Source organism: Poecilia latipinna, unplaced genomic scaffold (genome assembly GCF_001443285.1).
Source record: "Poecilia latipinna isolate Pla-1442-1.1 unplaced genomic scaffold, P_latipinna-1.0 Scaffold479, whole genome shotgun sequence".
NCBI classification, from domain to species: domain Eukaryota; kingdom Metazoa; phylum Chordata; class Actinopteri; order Cyprinodontiformes; family Poeciliidae; genus Poecilia; species Poecilia latipinna.
The window spans coordinates 313,472-325,214 of record NW_015113095.1 but is presented as its reverse complement, the minus strand read 5'-3'; positions in this window follow the sequence as shown (position 1 = coordinate 325,214).

Below are 11,743 nucleotides of genomic sequence, written 5' to 3'. Positions count from 1 at the left end.
TATATATATATATACTTTTTGATTAATTCTGATAGTGAGAATCCCACATTCCTTTGGAAAATAGACCAACATTTTTCTCGAGTTGACTGTGCACTCCCTATTTGTGCCTGAACAGACCAAAGTAACCCAGTCACTCTGTGCAGCAGCCATTTAAGAGTTCCAGATCCTAGTTGCTCTATTGATTAGACCCACCCTTTAGTACCCTCAGATAGCTCTGTGGCAGGTAGAGAAGAACACTAGAACCAACCCTGTAATTATGCAATGCACCTCACACAGCAATCCAGTACACCACACATAAGCATCACTGTGTCCTTATCAGGATGCTCCAGCCAGCCCTCGGAGGCTTGCTTAACATGTATCACCAAATACTCTAGGCTGATTTAGTACACATCGGAGTTCACACATGGCTACAAACTAGCCAACCCCAATAATATACAATTATGTGGTGGAGGTTTCTAATTTGCATTTAGATTTAAGTTCTTTTTTCTTTTTTTTTACTTTTTCTGTTACTGAAACCTGAGGCCCTGGTGGCTTTTTTTTAGATTCCTGACTTTTACACTGGAAAAAAAAAAAAAAAGTTTGACCTCACAGGAACCCAGAGCATTCTGAGCAATGCATCTGACTTTTGTAATTGGATTTGTTTGACCCTCATTTCCTCCAGTTGATCCCTATACAAATCCAAAAACACGTGCAGCTTTTGATAAAAGATAGAGAAAGTCATTTAATGAAAAAAAAACTAACTTGTTTCAAATTTTAAGAATACTGGAATACAGCTGTGAATTAACATTTGGAATTAGATATTATGAGAAAATGTGTGTTAACAACGTATGCTGACCTAACAGACCTAACATTCAGTCAGAATCAGGTTAATGGGTTTGTGCAATTAAAATAAGATTTTTGTATTTTTTTATTCTTGACGTTACGTCACTCATCATTTTGGAAACGTCTGTCTTAATCGCACAAGAACATTGAGGTGTGACTTGAGAAGAGGAACCTGAGACTGAGGACCAAAAAGTCAACAAAACAGCTGTGTGTGCATGTGTAATAACTGTCATAAGTGATGAGAAAGCTATTAAACTAGCAGATGGGCTACACGGCAAACAACTTATTTATGGTAGACCAGACAAATGGCCCAAGGTTTAACAGATTGAACGGGGATAAAAAAAAAATAACCCATCATTTATCTTCACGTGAATCATCATGTTCAAACGTTTCCTGGGTGTTTGCATGCGGATCTGTTCCTGATTCTGGGCATTGACAGGTTTTACTTTTTGTCGACAAGCACATGCTGTATTCATATTATGTTTTGCTCCATTTAGAGATTTTGAGTTTTCACCAACGCCTCTTAGAGGAGGGATAATAAGGCAGTTTACACACTGTCTGCAATGATGAACTCAAGACGAAAAGAACAGTAAAGAATGAAGAAATTTATTTCTTAAGACATTTCCTGAAAATGGTAAACTATATATGGCCTGTACTTGTACAGTGCTTTATTTTGCACACAAAAGAAAAGATCAATTCTATAAGTAGAGAAAGTAGCCGATTCCCCTAGTATGCATTTCTTTAAAACAAACAAGGTGTTTTTTTTCTTACTCTCTCAGTGATCTGTCCCTCTGTTTTCTTAATCTGATGTGAATTTGCTGCCACCCTTTGAATGAATTGTTGCTGACGGTCACCAGCATCTGGGAGGGATGAGGTTACCTGGTGGGAAGGTACAGATCACAAAAATTATCTCAAATCCTGCAGCACATTCAGACAGACATTGGAGCAGACATGAATGACACTGTTGCCCACATAAAGCTAAATTGAGACAGCACCTTGATGAAAATGTCAAATGTTGAAATGTTACTGAGCCAAATGATTTTGTATGAATTCATTTAGCTGTAAATGTTTTGTCACCAGTGCCGATGCAGTACTGAGTCCTTAAACAAGGACAACAGGACTTCTTTTCAGTTTTTTTAAGGAGCTGCATCCCTCAATTGAATAACATAGATGAGACCACAAAAGGCATATTTTCTAATGTGCAGTGTCCCTTTTGAAATAAGAAAGCACTTCTTCACTAAGTCACTTTGGTTAATGTGAGCCCACATATTTTCCCTGCGGGCTCAGTAGCTGCAAGATAAAACTAAGTCTTAAAAAGTTCTGTCAAGCTTTTAAACTTCTTTTAGTGCTTTAAGTTTTCTCTGGCTGCTACCATTTAACAAGTAGGCAAAGCATTATCATAGGACTGTCATTTAGTTCAGGCTCGACTTGAAACACGAGGAAAGCAAGCAAAATATGGTGAGCAGTGCGTCTTCCTGGCTTAAAGAAAATGATGGCTTCAGTTACAGAGATCCAAGTATGTCCAAAGATAGAACAGTTTCACAGAATTGAGCTGGCAGGCAAGGATAATTCTTGTGCTGATTGAAATCTTTGACTCCAATCCTGGTCCTGTTTGAAGATCCATGCCCTCTCAGAGGGAACGCATTTCCCCGGGTTGCAGGTGTCTCGTTGTGACATCGCCCTAGGAATGCAAACACAGATAAAATGAACTATTACCCACAATTTGATTGAGCTGTCAGCTCCAACACTTTCTTCTTCTTTGAGAAACCAACAATGGACCATTGCTGTAATAGCCTTGGGGATATAACCAAAACAAGGTTGATTCCTGTGTCTTGTGTTATCTTTTCATTATGAAAATAAGATTTGTGAGCTTTGCTGTCATTTGCGGTCATAATATATGTCTTTTGTGAATGACCCTTGAGAAACGTGCAGCCTGGTTGGATAAAAACTGTAGTGCAGCATTACTTGGTTGAAATGTGATTCCTTTTAAATTAACACAGCTGTGTAAGATTTGATAAGCTACTGTTGTACAGTACTGTAAAAAAATAGTTTTCCCCTGTTTATAAACTTATTTTATTTTTGCTTTGTTATCACACATACATTTTAGGTCATCAAACAATTGTAGTATCAGACAAAGATTATCTGAGTAAGCAGAAAATGCAGTTTTCACCCCTGTGCCTTTCCCATTCAGTTCCACCAGACTAGCGGCAGCTGCAATTAGCAAACACCTGGTGGAACTGAAAGTCTGCTGAGCTTACCATGTGAACAGCTTCTCCATTTAACCCTAATGAGTTATAACAGTTATGAATGCCAGAATGGAAAGGCATATATGAGATGACTTCCTGAAGATGATTGGAAAGAGAAGGAGCTTCTTAAAGAGACAGAGGCCAATTTCAAGGTGTCAAATTGCCAAGTCAATTTTGCTTTAAGTATTGTTTGGCATATAAAACAGTTTCTCCACAACTGCAGATTATGTAGTTACTTGATTGTGCCTAGAAAATACATAATACCTCCTTTAAGTGGAACAAAAAATAAATAAATAAAGTTCAAGAAATCAAATGCTTTTTCAGAGAATTCACAATTTTAAAAGAATGAATAATAAAGTGTTTTGAACGTGCAACCAATGCATAACCTATCGCAGTGTTGCATACACTCTTGGCTTGTAGCCCTTGCTAAACTGTTTAGATTTAATATCCCTTGGGGGTCGTTGGCAGAAGACCTTATAGTGAAGAACAAAACATAGGCAGTCACAAACTCTGCAAACACATCCAATAAATCTATGTTGTAGCAGAAATTTCCCTTATTCAGGCTCCCTTCATCAAGAAGATACTGATTAGGGCTGATAAAAGCACATTCATGCCTGTGCAAAACATTTAAATTGCCTTTTTTTTTTTTAAACTGCACTTCATAAGGCAGTAGAGTAGTTGTGGTTATATACACATAGCAGAACTGTAGATCTCCTGCAGCTCTAATGCCAGACAGCTCCATTAATCTTCATTCCCAATGCAGGCCTCGTTTTCTATTTTTTCCATCCCTTTATCTGTAAACATCAAGGTAAATGTGAAGCCCCCACAGTGAAAGAATCGATTTTTACAATCTGTTGCTCATATAGCAACCTCTAAATAATACCAGCAACAAAAAGAAGCAAAAAATGATGTAGGGTGAGCCATTAGCAATTTACTCTCACTGTAGGGCACACACCAAGTGTCGTGCCTCACCTCAGATTGCTTTGTGATGCATAGGTGAAAATGGAAAGAACCGGCATGTTCTGGAAGATGCGCATCATGTTTTAGTGATAAATGAAACAGACAATGTAACTTCACTGGTAAACATTCAGTACTGAAAGAAATTCCCTGATTTCAAATCTCACACATCAAAAACACCCTCTAAATTTAAAAGTTGTTTTCAGGTGCTCTTTGCTAGTCTGCTCAGAAAAATACAAGTTTGACCTGCTGATTTTGGCTGGGTTAGTTGGTGAAAGCCAACTTTCCACTGCTTAACAGACAGCATGCTGCTCACTAAATTTCCATAAAGTAATTGCCCGTATTCTTTACTTTGACAGAATCTTTTTCCAAAACTAGAATTTGGCAAAGAAGTTTTGCGGCCTGCTTTCAGCCATCTGACTGGCAGTGTAGAGCAACAGAAAGAGCTACACCATGTTATATAAAATTTAACCCAGGGATTTTAAAACCCTGTATACACATTGAAAGTCAGGCCTTTCTTCTATACACTATGGACAATAAACCACTAATCAAAGTTATCCCAATTCACATAAAACCACACCATGTTATTTTTGGACATCCAAACCAAGCTCTCAAATCTGTCTCTATACTTTTTGTTTTGCATACAGACTGAAGGGATTTTGGTGTCTGAATGAACATCATATTTTATACCTAATAAAAAATTAAGCTGTACAAGTTGAGTCCAATAACCCAAGATGACCTTCTTATTTTAAAACAAACAGGTTATATGAATATATAATCCGACTACAGACATGACTAAAGATATTTCATTCGGCATTTGCCACGCTGACCCTTGGCAAATACAGCTTTTTTTCTTTTTTTTTCTTTTTTCCGAAGTGCCACCTTGACAAAAATGAATTTGCTCCAGTGTCGGTTTAAATGATTAAAAGACCCGCTTCTGCCAACAGAGAAAAGGGCCTGTCTCAGTCAATGAAGCTGACTTGTGTTCTCTGGGCAACAAGAAAGAAACCTTGAAGTTAAAATTCACAGCCAAATTAAGCATATATACTTCCCCTCGTTCTGGCAGAGTTGTTTCCATAAAGACTGTTTTACTGCCTCGACTTAGTCATCACTCCTTCCTCTCTCAAATAATAGTCTTCTGATTAGTGCATATATCTTGCACATATTGCATTACAAAAACAGCCATGCAAAAGTCTTTTTGAACAAAAAAGAGGAATAAAGCCAACATGTCTTAAGCCCAAAAAAGTCACATCGTCACGTACAACCTTCGTATGACATGACTGATACTGAAGTTAAAGTATTTGGAGGACACTTACAAGTAAATGTTCTTTGGTTCATTTGAATCTGACTGAGAAAGAAATGTGTTGTTGTATAATGGGTAAAATATCATGTTTACTTTTTCTCTTGATAGGCTTTATTCTCACAAACAACCACTGCAGCTGCATCAGTGGTCTGGCTTTTTACGCCGCCTAAGTTGTTTGTCACCCTTGAGGCATGAACTAAGTTGTCTCCACATCCCTCAGGTATCGGTATAAATCTATTATTCCCATTATTCCATAACCCTGGGACAAAATGTGTTTTTAGCAAACAAAAGTTAAGAAAACAATGATTCCTGTGGGAAACTTCCAGACTGCAAACACCGTGTCATTAACAACTGCGTAGTCGTTTCTTCTTGTTTCAGTGAGCACAACTCCAAAAGGTTCTTCAGAAAACTTTATCTGCTTTGCAAAACAATCGATAGGCTGGTTATGATTTACACAACTTTTATACTTTCAACATTTGTATGTTTTCTGGCTCTAAAATATTTTTATTGACATTTGAACATTTTTCTGCTCTGTTTTCCCTCATGCTGCTATCATTCATGTTTTAGATCAGTAGTTCCCAAAGCTGGAGCTGAAACCCTACTTGGGGTCACAGTTATGTAAGTATTGAGTCTTGAAATTCACTTGAGGAAATACTCTACATTTCAGCAATGAGAAAGCATGTTAAAAATAGCAAAAGATAAAGCAGGACACAAATAAATAAAGATAACATATTAATGATTGTATCGACTGTTGATTTGAGACTGTATTGCACTCGTGGTTCTTAAACTGTTTAACTAATTCAGTAAGAAATGCTCAACCAGGAGTAGAGGTCACAATTTGTACTGATTTGTGACTGTGTGAAATGTTTATTGTAGTAAATGTAGTTAACTTGTTTGTTGTTGTTTTATTAATGCTGGCATACGATGAGAAAAATGCATTAAAACATGCATGGTCCCATCATGTCAATAAATAGCATGAGCAAACATGGCATACACAGAAAAGAGCAGAAAAGATCACCTGACATTCCGTATTCAGACTTTATGGATTGTTGACCTTAGTTTTAAGACATTTAATCATTAATAAATATACAATTAATTAGTCTTTGGAGCAACTTCCAAATGATAAAACTATACTTATGAGGGAAATACTTATTTCTTGACCTGGATTTAATGTGGCTGCTTTTATGTCCTTGGTTGCTGATGCACCTTGTCAAGTCATTCGTAAGCGCATTAAAAAATACTTGAGGATGTGGAAACACTATAAATAAGTAAAACAAAGTGGAAACTCTGTCTGTGCTTAGCATGAAAACATGACCCAACTCGTATTTTAAAGTGTCATCTTAAAAATACCGCAGCACCCTTTTAAAGGTTTTCTTTGTTGATTTTACCAATAGTAATTAAACATTTTGTCCCAAGCAACTAGATCAAACCTTTAATATATATGTTCTATTTGTGTTTAGGTAGGTTTACATTCCTAGGCACAAATGAAAACTGTTAGTAATGATAGAGGAAACTCAGTCAGCAACATTAGTCATTCAGTTGCAATGCTCTATAATTGTGATTCATTTTATTTATTTTTTTGTTTTGTTGTGTCTTAGCTCTTGACTCAAGCAATACTTCATGCATAAAATAGAAATGTATCAAATATATATGAGAAACATTTGACCAGCTAATATTGGAGACTTCCTTATCTTACCTTTATTCTCATATTGCAGCGTTGTACTCATAACCGCAGATAACACCTGTTGAAAAATCACAAGCTGTCTCTTCTGATGATATACATCAGTTATATCATATGGGCTTTGGAAACTCATTATAGTTCCATTTCAAATTATTGATAGCACACCATCTGTTATGATTCATGCTTAGTGTATTTTTCAGTTTCAATTAAGCATATCCAGGGAGTAAGTGTGCCAGTCATTTCCTTAATGTGGAGTTTGCTGGGTAACCATATAAACAAATAACATGTTCAGTGTTTCAAATCCACCTTGGTCAAATTGGCAAAGTCATCAATCTGCATATTATGTGAAACTACTTAACGCTACTCTAGATATTAAATAAGCCAAAAATCAGTCAGAACAACTAATCTTACCATTCCAGTTTACCATGTTCCTCAGAATTTTATTTTGTTCTTCATGTTTTCAGATAAAAGGAGATTGTGTATTGCGTTGGGTCCCAGAGACACGTAATCCAAGTTGTTTGAGGGTCAGCGTTTAGATTCCACTCAGTGATGACTGGCTGTCACTATGTAGTTCAACGGCTGCACAGCATCAGAGAGGAAGGCCGTCCAGAGACTTATCTGGTCAGCAGAGAAATTGATCAGCTGGCCCCTCCACACCCTGGAAGAACTCTACAGCTCCTGCTGCATCACAAAAGCCATCAACATTAGAAAGGATGCATTCGGCTCCATCTCCTACTGCTGAGAAAGATATAGCAGAGATATAAAACTCGCATGATCCATTTGGAAAAACACTTTTTATCTACAGGAGTAATAGTTTTAAACAATTAGGTTCTAGTATCCAGTGTAATGCAATATGTAAAGCACTCGTAGAATTGTGTACGTCTTTCATTTTTGTTTTTCTCTGTTTAGCAATTTTATTACTTACTTAATTTATACTTATCTGATCCAAACATTTATCTCGTAATTTCATATGAGTGACAGTAACCTTAAAGATATCTTATTTGAGGAGTCATTTCATCTGTTGGTGTCAGTCTGCCATGTTCTATTAAGCTCAAAGTCAGTGCAGGCGTCTCTCTGGAGAGTACTTCATCCGTCTGTAGCGTGAACCAAACCTGTTAACTTGAATCTTTTCATCTCCAGAGTGTCTGCTTTCTGATCTCAAAATTGATGAAGTCTAAAGAAAGCATTGGTTCAATCAAAAAGAGTATCTTTTTTTTAAAACCATCGTTCACTTCCTCCTCTGCCACTGCTAAAACTACAAGAACGGAGCAGAAAACTGACGTCAGAGTTCACAACTTCTCCTTTTGTTCGCTGATTGGCCTGGTAGAAAATCTACCGTAGGCGATCCAAGCGAAAGGGAGAAAGACCAGGCTGTGCTGTGAGGTTGTTTTGAATAGAATTATGCAAGAAGGCAATGGCCAGGCTAACTTAGCATTACCTCAAAGTTTCTGATTTGTACATACAAATACACCAACACACACACACACATAGTTCAGGGTAAAGAGTAAAGCTGTATGATAGGGTAGCCTCACATTTATCACACAGGTGAGGTATCAGGGAACATTTTATGAATCCTTGCCTTCCAGTAGAGTAAAATCGTAAATTGTGTTAAGAAGCTCTAGGTAGTTAGCATTTATTCTAATGAGGCTTTCTGGATGAGATCTGTCCGCTCAAAGTTGTGAAGGTGTGTTTTAACAAAGAAAAGATCAGGAAGCATAACTGGAGATAATATTTTAATTGTGTGATTCACTGTTAAATCCAGACTGAGACTGGCTTCAGGGTAGAAAGTTCACAATAACGGATTAGTAACCTGCGTTTCTATGACCTTCAACCTTCTGAATGATTTGTATCGGTGTGGGAGTACAATATAATGCAGGCGTGATTATATTGGGTTTTATTTTTTAGCTTTTTTTTCTCTGAGAAAAAGCTAAAAATATGAACTGAATTGATGGTTATCTTAGAAATGTTTTGTATTATTTGCTAATGTATCCGAGTAAACAGCTCTTTTCGCTCTTGCAGAAAATATTCAGAAAAAAAAAATGTCAAGCAACAACCGATCTGCATGGAGGTAGACCTCTAGCCTTTGAAATCCATTCAAGCTGTGAAATTCTGTGAAATCAAAGCCCTTGATTCAAAATGGATCTGAATCCAACGCTTTTTATCTTTAGGACAAGTTCTTTTGTCTGCTTGCTCAGCGTGAATCGAATCCCCACTGGAGTTTGGGCTTTATTTCTGGTCTAACAAAAGTAGAGGTCCGACTCACCAGAGAGAGAATTCGACTATTTATCGTGAGGTAAACTGAACGCTCCACTCATATTCAAGCTCTCTACAAGGAAAAGAAACTTCTAGATTAGCGGTTCTCAACGCTAATTAGATTTGATTAAGAACCAGATTTGTTCTTTGTAATTTCTGTCCAGTAAAACTATTAATCTATAATCAATAGACAGGTCTATATGAAGATATAATCCATGTTTCTGTCTCATATTTCTATGGCATTAAAGGACCTGGAACTTTTGGTTTTCCACTGAAAGCTCTGGTTTGCACACTAAAGGCCATGTGGGTGAAGTTTTATGGATGATGCTCTGATGTCCCATTCTCCTGAAGGCAGCACAGAGCTGCACCACCAGAAACCTACAGAAACACTGAAGAGAAGAAGAGTTATGATTAATGTAGTTACAGTTCTATCCATGTTTTAATGCTGCAGAGCACAGTCGTTTTGCAAATAGTTCAAAGTTTAAACTGGCATGTTGTATATCTTTTATCTGATCATTTTGTGGAATATTTAACAACTAGAAAATGGCACAAAATAAGAATATTTTTCCACTCTGATTGGCTGCTGTTAGGCCTACCAATTTTAACTTGAATGTTCATTGCATTTTTCCTAGACACCTGTGAAAATAATTTCTATTCCCATGGCTTTTTTGTTCTCTGGGAAATTATGTTTGATGATAAATACAGAAACAAGCATAAAAATAAAAACATCTACAATAGTGATAGGAATATTAATGATAAAATAATGGTCAGTGCAAAGTAGCCTGCAAATGTTTTTGGTGGGGGGCGGTGAGGGACCTGGATAAGGGCTAGGGGGGCGCTGGCCCAAAAAAGGTTGAGAAACACTGTTCTAGATACATTAATTCCAAACATACTTTATACATTTTCTAGCTTTGTGACATAGTTTCAAGAAAAAACACCTCTATGCCTAAACAAGTTTATGTTTACTTAGGTGTTGGAGATCTTTCACAAGAAAATTCATCGTCTGAGGGAAGAAGTGCATTGCTCCCTGACAGATTCAACCAGTGGCTAATTTCTACTCTAAGCTGTTCAGCAGTGGTAAGTACTTTCATAAGTTAATAAACACACATCCGAGTAAAAAGCCTGAGGGTTGGAATTATTTCCCTCTTTAAAAAAGAAAGAAAAAAATAGAGTTTTATCAGAGTTATCCAGCTATTTATCATGTAACTGCCTGCAAGATATGAACAAGCTCTCTACACACTGCTAGAGAATATAACGGCCCTTTTAGGATCGACTTGTTAAGCATATCTACAGGGTCTGTTAAATTTCTCAAACTGCCCAGTGTGCTGTGTGGATTTTGGTGATGGCAATAAAAAAGTACTTTGCATTCAAACATTGAGTGTTTTGATGTTTGATGGATTGGACGTGCCACACATGCATGAAGAGATAAGGAATATTCGATTTGCTTGTGCGAAATGGCGCACCGAACAAAAAATCACTCATTTCTATTAAGTATTTTTTATGAAAAGAGTGTGAATTCTTTAAATGAAAGCCAGACTTCATCAAGGATTTTATACATTCACACGACACAGTAAATGTTTAAAGATCCGCTGTGACTTCGTAGAAGATAACCAAAACAATATTTTAAAAAGTATCACCTTTGTCAAACATCTCAGCAGGTTAAGTGCAGATAAAACTGGCTAATTAATTTCACATCGGTGTCCTTGATTGTGTGCACCCTGGTGAGTGCTGCTGGCAGCTGTGTCGCTTTCATTTTTACCTCGACTTTGCAGAAATTCAAACTTTTGTCAGGCTCTGAAACCAAAAGCGTCTTAACCTTGCTGTATTGCTTTTAAGCTTTGCTCTGTTTTCATTGAAAAAAAACAACTTTTTCCGGCCCTTTTCATTATTAATCATTTTATTTCCTATCGCTTCCTTTAACACACTGCATACTTGATCCACTGCATACTTTCAAATGAAGATGGATGCTTATGAAGAAATTCCAGCATTTCAGGTTCAAAACGATGTTCTGTATTTCTGTTGTTAGCTGCTGTGTAAATGAATCAGTTCATAAAGGTAGTTGATTAGTCAAGGCCTCAGTGGGTTGTTGCAGAAATTTATTACACAACCAAAACATGAAGAGCAAATATCATACGAAATATCTTCTGTTTGATAATCTGTCATTCATAAATGTGAACGAGGCCAAAACTGCAAACCTTCCAAGACACGACCCTCCACCTTAACGGATGAGTGATAGTAAGACGCTGCTGAATTTTCAGTTTGTTACAAGCTTTGGCTTTAGACGGGAAAAGGAAGGTCAGATATGAGACAGAGTTCCTCTAAGTGCAACCATCAGAGTTCGCACAGAGAAACAAATGAAACATTTAGCTTACTGAGTGATGTGAATGTTGATAGTGTAAGTCTCTCTCTTGAGCTTTCACTGCTTGTTCTCTTTTTCTTTCACAGTCCAACAAGTATCAGTCATTAGAAAGAGAAAGATTT